This window comes from Meriones unguiculatus, chromosome 6 (genome assembly GCF_030254825.1).
Source record: "Meriones unguiculatus strain TT.TT164.6M chromosome 6, Bangor_MerUng_6.1, whole genome shotgun sequence".
In the NCBI taxonomy this organism is placed as follows: Eukaryota; Metazoa; Chordata; class Mammalia; order Rodentia; family Muridae; genus Meriones; species Meriones unguiculatus.
In genome coordinates this window covers 86,071,592-86,086,263 of record NC_083354.1, presented here as the reverse complement: position 1 = coordinate 86,086,263, position 14,672 = coordinate 86,071,592, and the positions used below count along the sequence as shown (strand labels likewise).

Below are 14,672 nucleotides of genomic sequence, written 5' to 3'. Positions count from 1 at the left end.
GAGGCAGAGGCGGCTCGGCCCCTTATAGGGCAGGCCGGCCCGCGACGCCCCCGCGGCCGCCTCGCACACCCACGCCGCCCGGCGCCCCCGCGCCCGCCGCGCCCGCTCGCGCCCGCCCCGCGCGCCCGCCGCGCTCTGTCCCGGCCGCGGGAAAGTTCCGGCCGAACTGCGGCCGGGCGGACCGGCCGGGGCTGCGCCGGGGGGCCCGGGGCGGGGGCCGCCGGGAGGAGGGCTGGACGGACTTGCCGAAGTGGGGAGAGGACGCCGCGGAGAGTGAGCCTGGCCGCAAGCGCGGCGGCGGCGGCGGAGACCGCGGAGACCCGGCACCTGCGGGGATGGAATGCGCCTCGGCGGCGTTCACCGGCGCGGAGTGAACTGTGGAAACAGACGTTTGCCAGACGGGCGCTGGGAGATAATGACAATTCTGGGGGAAGGCTGACGGCGCAGACACGATGGGCGTGCTTGCACCACCCGAAGAAGACGCTCCTAAGCCGAGCATTTAAATAGAGAGACAGAGACAGAGACAGAGACCGGTTCCAGGAGTTACTAATCACAAACAGTCTGGAAGGTGACCCAAAGGTAGACACTTGATAAACTTGTGAAGAGACAAGAGTGTTTCAAAGACCCTGAACCGAATTTCAAAAACTGCCTCTCACGCCCCCCCCCACCCGGGGGGAAGGGACAAACTTCTGTTTGAGATTAAACAAACAAACAAAAAATGTAATCACGTAGGTAAGTGGATATATGGAAGACAGGGAAGACAGCATGTGTGTCTGCGCCTACATAGGTCTGATTGCCATTCTCTTTGCACTGAGGGAGTTTAAGTCTACTCGTTGGTAGGTTCTCATTCGCTCTGAACAAAGTACACAAAAATACACACCAACTGCGGGCTAGTGGCCTGCAGAGGTAGATTGTGCAAGAAGAGAAGGCTGAGGGGACTCACCCTGGCAAACTTGGAAGACACACCTTGTCTTTAGGTGGGACGCTAGAAATAATATGTATGAAAACGGAGGTCTTAACCTGGATCCATGAGAGAGAAATACTCAAACAGGAAAGCATATTAGGGCCTTACAAGGGCTTGGAAAGAGTGCCCGAAAACCCCAGAGCTCTCCTCCCAGCTGCCTGCCAGGAACATGGCATATTAATGGCAAAATTGAGGCTTGCAGTGTAACTTCATAAATTTAAGAACTTTTAAGATGCTAAGATTAACTCGGGAGGCAGAGGCAGGCGGATCTCTCTGAGTTCAAGGCGAGCCTGGTCTAAAAAGTGAGTCCGGGACAGCCAGGGCTCCGTTAAACAGAAAAACACAGTCTTGAAAAGAAAACAAAACAAAATTTGTTTTTCAAAAAGTATGAAAAGCTAAAATTTTTCATACTTTTAATTCAGACTTGCACTGTTTGAGTTTTAGCCTAGGGTCTCAAATCCCTTTACTTGAAAGGATGAGGTTGGAGACTGGCTTATGGGAAGAAGGAAACTCTGAAAACTCTGAAACTCTGAAGAAGGCACTCTGAAAACCAAGCTAAGAACACTGGTACAAGTTATTTATTTATGGAAATTTTACGGAAAAAAAAATCACTCAACAACTTTAAAACATCCAAAAGGCATGGAAAGTTACTTTCCCTGCTGTGAACCATATCTTGCAACCTTTCGTCCAGCTAAATAACTAAAAAACAGGCTTGGCACACGTTGTACCTACCATCCTCAATCAGGCGTTCAGAGTTTTTCAAATGGAAAAAAAAGTGGCTTGAAACAGAGTGCAAGTGACCAGCTTTAGAGACAGGCAGTGAGCACGACCTGTGGACAGAGCCACTGAACACTGCCCTGGACAACTCCAAGGCAGCCTGCCTGCTCGTTCTTTACACCATGAAAAATGCTTCATCCTACCAAATTTGGCAAATCCACATAGTAAATGCGGCCTTAGATTCTGTTAGCCAATTCTGAAAAATACATAGGCTTCCACCACTGTGTGAAGAGAGTAGGGTTTCTGTGGATTCTCGTTCCTCATTTGGACAGCTCAGGTACTCCATGTCACAGGGGAAGCTTTGTCCACAGTCTTAATAAGTTCATGAAATGATAAAGTTAAAGAAATTAGCAGGTTTTTTTTTTTTTAACTAGACGAAGGCGTTTATTAACCCTATAATGCCAAACTTTATTCCCAGGCTTCTTATGCTTAATTTTCTAAAAAGAATGAATTGTGTGTAAGCAAAAACTGAAAAGAGCTGCAGTGTCCAGGGTGTTTGGACTTAAAAATATTAGAGATCTAGATTTTATCAGATCCATAAACAAAAGAATTTTTAAAAGCAGCCATGATATAAAATAGCAGCTCCAGGCGGGCAGCAGTGGCAGACACCTTTAGTCCCGGCATCCGGGAGGCAGGTGGATCTCTGTGAGTTCGAGTCCAGCCTGGTCTATAAAGGGAGTCCAGGACAGCCAAGGCTATACAGAGAAACCCTGTCTCTAAATTAATTAATTAATAAAGCGGTGCCTGTAACTTCTGCAAGTGTCAGCTTCTTCAGAAGCCACCTCAATTCAGTTTGCCTCACGCTCAGAAGCCTCATCAAAATTCTTCACCAGATCTGAAACTTCTTCATCATCACCCTTCCCAGTAGCAAGTGGTGCTTCTCCATCCATAGTTTGGGCAGAGCTTCAACCAGTGTCCTTACTCTAGCCAGATTGTCTGGACCAAGCTGGTGTAGGATGCTGGGAACTATTTCTGTCAGCTGCTTTGTCTGGGCATGGCCGATAATGATGAAGGTATTTGATGCCAGAGATGCCTAAATGCCAGCCTCTTAAAAGTGGATTACCAAGGTTTGTAAATATGTTCACCTCTTCAATATCAGAGATCTTGTTCACCCCATTGCAGTTTTTTTATTGTCTGCTGTGGCTGTTGTTCTTTTCTGTGAATGGTTCCTTTCCCACCAATGCACACTTGTGCTTGCATTTTGGCCAGTTTTTCCTCTTTCATGATCATTTCTTTAATCTTGTTAGAGTGGAAATGAAACCTTGAGGGGGACTAGGGTTCGTGCTCAGGGTGTCTTGGGCAGACCAGACAAAGCACACGTGCAAGATGGAAGCTCGAGTTAGCAGTTTAAAGACGCATAACTACTTTCTCACTCCGATCATTAGAGAAAAAGTTTACTGCCCGCCTTACATAAAAACATTCCTTTTAGTTAAAGCATGTAAAGTCTACTATGTAGATGGAGCGTTCATTCTTTTTAATAGGACGTCCAAGAGTTGGTTTGGATAAAATGTCCTTTTTCTCTCCTGATTTGAAATCAGTGTTTCTGTTATTGTTGTTTTACTGTTAATTCTGTCAGGGCATGACAGGTGCTGTTATATAAAAGATCCTATGTTGCATGTCAGGCACTATAGAACCACGGTAAAGTCCATGCCCCCAAAGACTACATTCAAAGTAGAACGGAAAACATAAAACTAAAATAACAGTAACCCTGTAAGTAGAATCAAAATGTATTAAGTAAGTCTTCCAGCTATCTTTCGGGGGGGAAAAAAAAAACAACCATAAATGTAAAAAATGAGAACCAACAAAATTAACTAGACCAGGAGTTAATTTCAAAGAGGATGGAGAAAGCAGGTCATGAAGAACATGACAGTTATACTGAAACCTGTGGCAGCTAGACAACACCAATAAAAGACAATAAAATTGGTTATTTGAACTTTGTCATCTCTGAGAAGATATGTGGAGATTCCTCACTAGAACAAAGATATTCCACATGCTTTCAATGTCTTGCCTGGGCCATACAGTAACAGTAATTAGGGAAATACCATCTTTCTTTTCCAGGGCTCCAAAAGCACTGGTCAGTTTTATGACCTGTTTCATGGAGTTTCCATCATGAAACTGCATTAAAAGTAATTTGTAATAGCATTACGATAATGCAATATCAATATTTAGCTGTCTATAGACTCCTTCTGACCTAAGAAGGAATAATGAGCCATCTGAACTTAATGCCTCCGTTTAAAGTGCCTATCACAGTCAAGCAGAGCCCAGGAAGGAGTGAGGCAGGCTAGTGTGCACAAAAGCCACAAAGACCACAAATGCAGATTCGGTATGTACTGTTTAAGGGAACACCAGCTTCAACAAGGAAATCATGAAGTCATGAAGCTTCAGCAGATTGGCTCTTGGCCAGTGAAAGGTGGAACCAGGGCTTCTGCACATTTCAGTTTACCAGGAGAACCCGAGAAGCAGAACTATGTGAAGTTTCTTTGGTTGGTTGGTTGGTTGTCTGGTTTGGTTTGTTTGTTTGTTTTAAAGATTGTCAATTAAGAAAAACCAAAAAGCTAGGTACAGTGGCATATACCTATGGTCCCAGCAGAAGAATCACCTGAACCCAGGAGCCCAACATCCAAGCAAGGTGGCAAAGGCCAGCCTCAAAATCAACCAAACAAAGAGCATAGGTAAGTACATCATGGTCATCCCATGAGCTTCCAATAGAAAGCTTATCTAGGGGCTGAAGAGGTTGGCTCAGTGGTTAAGAGCACTGACTGCTCTTCCAAGGGTCCTAGGTTCAATTCCCAGCACCCATATGGCAGCTCAAAACTGTGTAACTTGAGTTACCAGAGAATCTGATACCTTCTCATAGACATACACATGCAGGCAAAACACCAATGAGCCTGAAAAATAAAATAGATAGCCACTTATTAGTGAGTACATACCATGTGTGTCTCTCTGCTTCTGGGATACCTCACTCAAGACAATCTTTTCTAGTTCCCACCATTTGCCTGCAAATTTCATGATTTCCTTGTTTTTAGTAGCTAAGTACTATTCCATTGTGTAAATGTTCCACAATTTCTGCATCCATTCCTCTGTTGAGGGACATCTGGGTTGTTTCCAGATTCTAGCTATTATGAATAAAGCTGCTACAAACATGGCTGATCAAATATCCTTCAAATCTATACTCCTAAAGAAGCTAAACAAAATGGAAGATTTTAGGAAAGATGCGCAATCCTCATTCAAAAGGAGCTCCACAAGGAGAGCAACAAAGCCAAAACCAAACCAAACCAAAATAAAACTGGGTCCTGGGGGCCCTGCAGAGACTGATACCCCAACCAAGGACGATGCATGGAGAGGACCTAAAACTCCTGCTCAGATGTAGCCCATAGACTCATTCTCCAAGTAGGCTCCCTAATAAGGGGAGCAGGGGCTTTCTCTGACATGAACTCAGTGGCAGGCTCTCTGATCACCTCCCCCTGGTGGGGGGAGCAGCCTTGCCAGGCCAGGGAGGAAGACCTCATCAGCCAATCGAGATGAGACCTGATAGGTTAGGGTCGGAAAGAAGGGGAGGAGGACCTCTGCTATCATTGAACTGGGGGAGGGGCATTGGAAGAGATGAGGGAGGAAGGGTGGGGCATGGGAGGAGAGGAGGGAGGGTGCCACAGTCGGGATACAAAGTGAATAAATTGTAATAATAATAATAATTAATAAAAAACTAGATTGAAGGGTTAATTGATAAAAGTCATTATTTCTGGATCTGCTTAGTGTTTGATATCTTGATGCCAATAAAATGCACAATACATTATTAAATATATAAAAGATAGATAGATAGATAGATAGATAGATAGATAGATAGATAGATACATTGAACTCTGACCTAGAACAATCCCGGAAAATTATCTCTTGCTAGGGGTTTATCGGCGGTAGAGAATATATCTAGAATACGCAAAGCCCTGTGTTCTACCTCCAGGACAATCCTTAACACCAAATTACCTCTCTGTAAGGCTCTGAATAAGATTGTAATGATTATAATTCAGGCCAGCACCAAGCTAAGCTACTTCCACTGTTTCTAATTGCATTTACTTCTCCACTATGATATTGAATCAAACAAGATTTTAGGCTTAATATGGTTTCAAGAATTAGCCTGAACAATTTGCTAGGAAGAGTGGCCACTGTCTGAGGAGGTGAATTTTGCCTAATAAGGATCACAGACATAAAGGAAATGATTTACATGGTAAGTAAAATAGGACTCACAGATAAAAAAGGGTCTTCTCAGTTCATGCCAAAGGAGAAGGGAGTCTGGTCGATAGACATGACCATTTCTCCAAGAGTCAAGGCCATTGAAATAATATGGATTCATTAAGCTAACATATCCTTGCTAGTGGCCCCAATTCTACCTTCCGCCTCAGTGATTTTACCTTAAGTTACATCCTTAAATATATACATTTGATTGTATGAGCATGAGTGTTTGGCTCCCACGTATTTTGGGCATCGCTTACATGCCTGCCTCTCGGAGAGCAGAAGAGGCCATCAGTTTCCCCGAAATCTGGAGTTATGGATGGTTGTAAGCCACAGTGTGAGTGCAATGAACTGAGGACTCCTGCAATAGTAACAGCCGCTCTTAACGGCTGAGCCATCTCTCCCGTCCTCAAAATATTCTTAATAACTGTGCTTTTCCTCAAAGATTCCAGTTGATATCTGTAGTGAGCATCTTGTAATTTTGGTTCCTTTAAAAATACATACATATAGGAACAGGGTTTCATTTTAATCCCAGGTGTGGGGATTATGGGGCTGCTTCATAGCAGGCGACTATGATTTGCCTCGTGCTCTAGCAGGGCCATGATTTTGCAAGCTGCACATAGTTTCTGTGAGTGTATGGCGCTTGGAATTCTGGGAACTTTTCAGGGGCAGAAAAATGCGAGGGCCCTGAGAGGTGCTGTTGCTGTTGTTGACTGGTTGGTGGTTAGATGCTGTTGGCTGCAGTTTGTTAAGTCGTTATGCACAAAGAAGAAACAGAGACGAGGAGAATAAATTAGATATCCTGACAGTAAAGATCAAACTTGCCCCAAGGCAACTTTTCCCTTCTCCCTCTAACCTTCTTTCTCTCATACCTAGCACTGGGTGGTTAGAAGGGGGAGCAGAGAGAAAAAGGAACCCACAAAGTAGCCAAAAGTCTGGCCACAAACCTCCCATACACACATGTGTGCACACACTATATATATATATATTTTTTAAGAATGATACCAACTCTATATGGTATTTAAGAGTCTATTGAACACATTTTGAAGTGTTATAGATATAGACTTTAGTTTTAATGGCCATTATTACAATATTCTGGAAAGCATATCCTTTGGAACAAACAGTAGCAAAAAAGAAAATATCAGGGCTGCACAGACGGCTCAGCAGTTAAGCTCCTGGGACCTGGGTTCAGTTCCAGGACAATCATAGGACACCTGACACAGTCAACCAACTGTGGCTCTGGTTCCTGGGGATCCAACACTCTTCTCTGATCTGCATGGGTACCTGCACACATACGGTATGCAGACAGACAAGTAAGTGCCCATGTGTGTGCATGCACAGAAATACACACACATAAAAAAAAAAAATTGAAGGAGATAACTGTCACTATTCTTTGCTGCTTTGTGGATTCCTTTTTCTCTCTTCCAATCTTATTAATTGCCTAATACTAGATAGGAGAGAAATAAAGGATAGAGGGGAAAGGGAGCATTGATATCATTAGGCCACTTCCTGGTGATTAGGAAGTGCATTGAGTTCCTGGGAGCAAGTTTGTCATCGGGATAGTCAATGTCTTCTACTTGTCTCTTTGGTCATGACAAAGATCAATCAGCCTCAGCAACAGAAACCAGCAACCAGAAACAGCAGCAGAAGGAGGAACAGCATCTGCCACCACCCTTCTTGGGGCTCTAGCATTTACAAACCCTCTCAGGAGTCCCCAGAATTCCAAACATCATACACTTGCAGAAACAATCTGCAGCTGGCAAAATCACACCCCTGTCAGAGCAGGAGGCAAATCCTAGAGCTGTGGACAATCTGAAGCAGGCCCCACATCCTACACCTGGGATTAAAAAACAAAACAAAACACATTCTCATAACATTTTTGTGATTTTAAAGAAAACAAACTTCTCACTACTGGGGGCACCTATGAAAGTGGAAACTGGGTCCTTACAGAGGAAAGGTAGGTAGTGAAGAAAAAAGTGTAAGAGAACATATGTGATTTAAAAAAAAAACAAAAAAAAAACATATGGAAGCTGGGTGTGGTTGTACACACCTTTAATCCCATCACTAGGAAAGGAATAGGGAGGGAGATCTCTTGAGTTCAAGGCCAGCCTGATCTACAAAATGAATCCAGGAGAGCCAACGCTACACAAGGAAACCCTATTTCAGATTAAAAAACAAAAACAAAACTGTTGTATTTGAACATTAGTATTTATTATTGATATATCTTTTAGTAAAGGTGCAGTTAATTCTAAACAGCTGTATAACCAAATCACCGCACAGAGACTAGGATTTATTTAGTTAACCTACAACACAATGCTGGGCAATAGTTACTCCATCCTGAACCTCCAAACCCGCATAGTTTCCTGCCATTCAGATTCACCCATTATACTTACTTTTAGTGGTATCTTAGATCCAGGTCATTTCTCCACGTTGTTCCAAGACCTCTCCTCCAGCTCCTCCTCTTCTCCTCTCTCTTACTCCTTCCTCTCCTTCTCTTCCTTCCTCTCCTCCCACTCTGAACCAGGATGTCCCACCCTAATCTCTCCATTGCTCACTATTGTGGCTGGTTGTTTTGACAAAGTAGAGAACAAATGGCAGAATGTTTACACAAACTTGAGACAGGTGATGCTTAGAATAAGTATCACAATGCAATGTCCGGATTGAAACCAGATGGTCGGGGAGAGAAATCAGCATTTGAATGTACAAGGAAGGGTAAGGTATATACATTGCAAAAGAATATTATACCAACACAAAACATATGTGAATTGGAAGTTTTTGGTTTCTTTGAAGATTCATATGTGTCATGTGATGTTTTGCTTTGGGCTGTCTTGTGAGAGGGGCAGCTGAAAACACCCAGGGTGGACTCTGAGGAAAGGAGATATAGAAGCGGAGGACAGTGAGAGGACACTTTATGGATCGACATCACTTCATCCAACGGTGGAAGAGAGATAGAAGCGTTTAAGAACCCTAAATAATGTAGGTTTGTGGAAAAATCTAAACCTACACATATGGAGGCATATTTGGAGAAGGAAGGGGACTAGTGACCAAAGGGGTGCCAGTGACAGCACTGGGGATGTGAATGACTGAGAAGAGGTATAATGACACATATCTACAAAATGTGGCATAATAAAATGCATTTATATGCTAACCTAAAAATTAATTTTAAAAATGCTAAAGTAAAACAATGTTTCTTTTTTAACAATAGGAAATGTTATCCAATTCCCTTTTCTCATAGAACACCCATTTCTATTATATTCTAAACAAGTACACTATGATTTATGTGCAGAAATCTTCTTTTGATATATTACTTTTTTTGTAGCAAAAAAATATTCCTCTACATTGACAGTCAAGATTAATTTCCTCTAGATTGTGTTATCAGTCTAATTATTATCAATTCACCATTTATCAAAACAATATAGGTGCTATATTTTCATTACAACTTACTGAACAAATATTGCATTGGAAGTCAAGCTCTCATAGGATGAATAGCATCTTCAAGCATTAATTCATGTCCCTGTTAATGAATGATCCTTTACATGAGAATGAAAGTTTAATGTCAACTGTATCCTTAGCCTTTATAAAGACAGAGCCTTTGAAAAGTAATGTTTATAAAATGCACAGCTAAAAATGGATTTTATCCTTAAATCATCACTTAAACTCTAAAATATTTTTTGTTGGTTTTTTTTTGTTTTGTTTTGTTTTTCTTTGTTTGTTTGCCTGTTTTTCAAGACAGGGTTTCTCTATGTAGCCCAGGCTATCCTGGAATTCAGTCTGTAGACCAGGTTGGCCTTATACTCAGAGATCCACCTGCTTCTGCTTCCCAAGTGCTGAGATCAAAGGTGTGCACCACCACTGCTCAACCTCCTTGAAACTGTTTAAATTATCATTCCTGAAAATTCCTGTCGTTTTGGGGATTCTCACTCAAGTATTATTTGGAGGCTAGGAGATGGCTCAGTGTTGAAGAGTCCTTGTTGTGCAAGGATGAGGATCTGAGTTCAAATCCCCAACATCCTTAAAGAGCCAAGTAGACCGTACATGCCTGTAACCCCAGGAATGGAGGATGGAGATTGGTGGATTCAGAGAGCGCAACAACCAGTCATCCTGGCCAGAAGAGTGGGCTTCTGGGTCAGTGAGAGGCCACGTCTTAAAGGAAAAGGTGAGAAACAGCAGAGGACATCCAGCCATCTTTAGAGCGTCCACATCAGCCTGCTTAACCACACACCCAGTGCGTGCAACACATAATACTCCAAATAACTTTTTTGTTTGTTTTTTCAAGACAAAGTCTCTCCCTGTAGTCCTGGCCATCCTGGAACTTACCCTGTAGATCAGGTTGGCCCCAAACTCTGTCTCTTTGTGTCTGACCCTCCCCCCATGCCCTGCCTCTCTTCTTTTCTTAACCAGAGACAGTGGTTGTGTCCTATCATCATACAGGAAACTGACTACCCTTCTCCCGGAACACAAATGTCCACAGCTCCTCAGCTGGGGTGGGATTTTGTGTCCACCTTCTTCGGCCTCTACCAGGAGGGTGAGATTTCTTGTCTACCTTTCCTCATCTATGCCAAGGTTTCATCCACCCTGAGCTTGTGCAGGTCTTGTGTGCGCCATTACCATCGCCGTGATTTCATATGTGCAACTGTCCTGTTGTGTCTAGGAAAGTTTCCTGGAAGTCACCTACCATCTTCCTTCTTGAAGTCCCTGAGTCCTGGAGGGAGGGGTGTGACAGGAGAGTCCCATTTGCGGCTGAGCACTCTACAGTGTCTTTAAATCATGCAAGAGCTTCTTCTGAGACTGGACCATTCCACCCTATAGAGAGGCTCTTCAAACAGGAAGGGAAATAACTCAAAACAGCTCGAGAAAGTTCTTGAAGCTGACCAAATTCACTATGCTCCTCCTTGCCAGAGAAGCAGTAAAAGTTGGGAGTCCCTCTCAGGCAAGCCAAGCTGCAAACAAGGCTCTTGGGATCACATCAGCTGTCCCGGGGCGGGGGGGTGGAATGGGGGACAGAAAGCAGCTGAGCTATCTGGAAGAGATTTAGACTAACTGAGGCATTGGAAAAACAGTCCCCAACCTGCAGGCTGTGCAGTGTGCTCCTGAGGTCCCAGCTTTGTGAGCTGTCACCAGTCCTGGGGTGGGCTTTGGTGATGCAGCTGTCTTCGAGTCATTTCTGCTACTCTGAGTAACCCTTCGCCCACATTCCTGTAAGTAACCCCAGTGAAACAAATTGGGTCCCCAAGTTGAACATTGGTGGTGTCCATCCTTGGGTACATCATGGGATCCCTGTCTGGAGTGAGTAGACTTGTGTGTTGCATCTCCTGAGGACAAGTTCTGTCACACAACAGTCTTACCCTCTGCACACTGACCAGGTTAGACTGTCTGCGGTGATTACCATCTACTGCAGCAAGAAGTTTCTCTGATGAGCGATGAGAGATGCTGAGACATGTATTAAATCTCCAAGAAACAAATTATAAAACACATTACAAAACAGACTACTAAAAGTGGAAAATTCAAGATTAAAAAGATGTAAAATCTAATAGAATTTTTTTTTTTTTTATTTTATGAGGTAAGGAGGAGGTGGGCAGATCTGGGAGAGAGGAGAGGTACTCGGGAGGAAAGGGAAACTGTGGTTGGGATGTAATATATATTTGTCTTAAAAAAGAAATAGGTGTTAGAAACTGCATGTTCTATCGTCCCCAAATTCATATGGTGAAGTCCTAATTCCCTATTGTGGATGTACAATCATGTGTCACATTACATTTTGGTCAACCACAGTGGTATACACAGTAGCTAGCCTAGGTGTGCCGTAGGTTATAAGCTGCAGGTTTGTGTGATTTGTATAACACTCTATAATGTCTACACAATCATAAAACCACCTAATGACGCGTTTCTCACAACATATCCCTATTGATACACAACAACCAGATTTGAGGATGGGAACTCTAAAGATGCAATCTGGAATACTGGTCCAATGATCTCATAAGAAGAGATGCTGGAGCTGGAGAGATGGCCTAGTGGTTAGGAGCACAAACTGACCATGCAAAGAACCCAGTTCAGTTTCCAGTATCTGCACCTGGTGATTCACAACTTCCTATAACTCGGCCTCCAAGGGGTTCCAACCCTTTTTTAATCTCCATGGACCCTGCAATCACACACATGCACACAAGTGGACACATACAGACACATGAACAATTGAGAGATAATTTCTATCCCCCCTTTTCCCCTCTGTGTAACTATAGCAAGGGGAAGCCATATTAGGAAATATTACTATTAACAATTATTACTATTATTAAATAATAATTGCAGCCAGCCATCTGTGGGCAGGAGGAGAATCTATATCAGAACTAAGTCTGCCATTGCCTGATCATGGTCTTACAAAATTCAGATTGTTTAAAACTCCATCTGTCATATTTTGCTAAGGCACACTATAAAGTTTGTAAACATGTATGCAAGAAACTATGATGTTTGCTTTGGAAAGAAAAAAGAATGTGGGTAAAAACCGATATATTTCATATACAGTGAAAATTATCTCTTGTTTTGATGACAATGAAAGGTATATGTTACTAAAAATTACTCGGTACAGGAGCCTATATCATTGTATTATTACTGTGAAATAGAAAAATATTATGAAAATAGACTATATAAACATCTCTATCTGTGGCTTTTTTCCAGTTTTCATAGCAATGTGAAAGTCTCTGAAAACATCTCAGTTTCTTCTCAAAATCATACCCTATGGATGAATTTGGAGATGAATTAGAAGTGCCTAAATAAGGATTGTGTCTGGTGTTTTCCAGGAAGGCTGGCTCTTCTCTTTGCTCTCTGAGATCTTTTCTCAAGGCCGATGCATTCTCCAAGAATGTTCAAGAGAGAAGAACCAACCCATCTCCGTCTACACCCTTCACTGCTCAGCGTCCTGTGTCTGACACCAGAAAATCCAAACAAGAACCAAAGCTTTTCATCCTTGGTCAGTCCTAACCTTTAAAAATATACATAAGACAGGAAGATTAAACATGTATTAAACACGGTTTAAAAGCTAACTATGTATCCCCACCTTCCTTTCTCCCTTCCTCCCTTTCTTTCTGTTTGTTTATTTCAGACGGGGTTTCTCTGTGTAACTCTGGCTGTCCTGGAACTCACTCTATAGACCAGGCTGGACTTGAACTCAGAGATCTGTAGAGGAATTTTAATTCAGACCATGTCTGCTCTGTCAAGAGATCACATTCAAAGACCTTCTAAGTCTGTGTGATCCCCCTGGAATGCAGACACACTGGGTGCTGGTGGCACAGGCCTTTAGTTCCAGAAGACAGAGGCATACAGAGCTCTCAGTTCTAGTCAGTTCTGTTCAGGCAGTTTGTTTGCATCAGTGGGTTGAGAGGAAGTGAGTGTAGCTGAGTGGAATTCAGAAGCAGTTTTACTGGGAGAGTTTTACAGAGACAGGTTGAAGACATAACAAGCCGAGAATGAGATGGAGCAAGAATATTAGAAGAGATTGCTAGTTTTAGTTTGAGCCAAAACATCTGAGTTGAACCAGCCAGTCAGAGTTCAGAAAGAGTTCAGAAAGAGCTAGAAAGGCTGAGCTTATTCAGCAGTAAGTCTCAGAGGCTGAAAACATTCTAGGCCTAGATTAGATTGTGTGGAGGCTAGAAGCTCCCAGGACTAGGCCTAGGTTAGCAGGCAGATGCAGAAAGCCTCTAAGATAACTGCAGCAGTCTCATAAAAATTACTTTAACAGAGATCTTCCTGCCTCTGCCTCCTAAGTACTGGGATTAAAGGCATGTATCACTACCGCCCAGCTTTCATCTTTTATTTCAAAGTTCATTAGTTTGCAAAATATGCTGTGGAGATTTGTGCTTATATCTTAGTTAACCAATTATATAAAAATATGACTTCTCTAAGCTTAACCAAAGAGGGTGAAATCCCAACACAAAATACTGACAATATTGTTTATTTTATTTTATTTTATTTTATTAATTACACTTTATCCACTTTGTATCCCCCCATAAGCCCCTCTCTTTCCCCTCCTGTTCCCACCCTCCCTCCCCCTTCTTCACGCATGTCCCTCCCCAAGTCCACTGATAGGGGAGGTCCTCCTCTCCTTCCTTCTGATCTTAGTCTATCAGATCACATCAGGAGTGGCTGCATTGTCATCTTCTGTGGCCTGGTAAGGCTGCTCCCCCCTCAGGGGGAGGTGATCAAAGAGCAGGCCAATCAGATTATGTCAGAGGCAGTCCCTCTTCTCATTACTATGTAACCCACTTGGACTCATACTCCAACCAAGTACCAGGCATGGAGATCATCTAGAATCCCTGCACAGATGTAGCCCATGGCAGGCAGTATTGTTTTTTTATGTTGTACCATATGGGACTGGAAGCCAGACAGAACTTTGAAAAACTTTCAAGGTACAGTTGAAGAATTTTCACAAAGGAGGTGGTTCAGTGGATGAAGCATCTACCACACAAGTATGGAGACCTGAGTTAGCCCCCCAGCACCTGTGTGAAACCAGACCCTGAAATCCCATTCCTCCAGCAGGGTGGGAGGCAGACACCTGAAAACCCCTCAGAAACCATGATATACATGCAAAATGTTGTCTCAAAAATGGGAAGGGTAGAAATGAAAGGGAAGGGAGGGGAGAGAAAGAAAAAAGTGAACAAAGGCAAACAAAAGCACAAAGGAATTGGACCCACACATCTCAGGGAACTGGGCTTGTGAG

General features: G+C 43.0%; 1 pseudogene; it reads right to left on the bottom strand.

Annotated features, from left to right (window-relative positions):
* Window positions 1-2,529: 2,529 nt before the first annotated feature.
* The window catches only part of LOC132654881 (transcription factor BTF3-like), a 61,948-nt pseudogene continuing 49,805 nt past the window's right edge, over window positions 2,530-14,672 (bottom strand).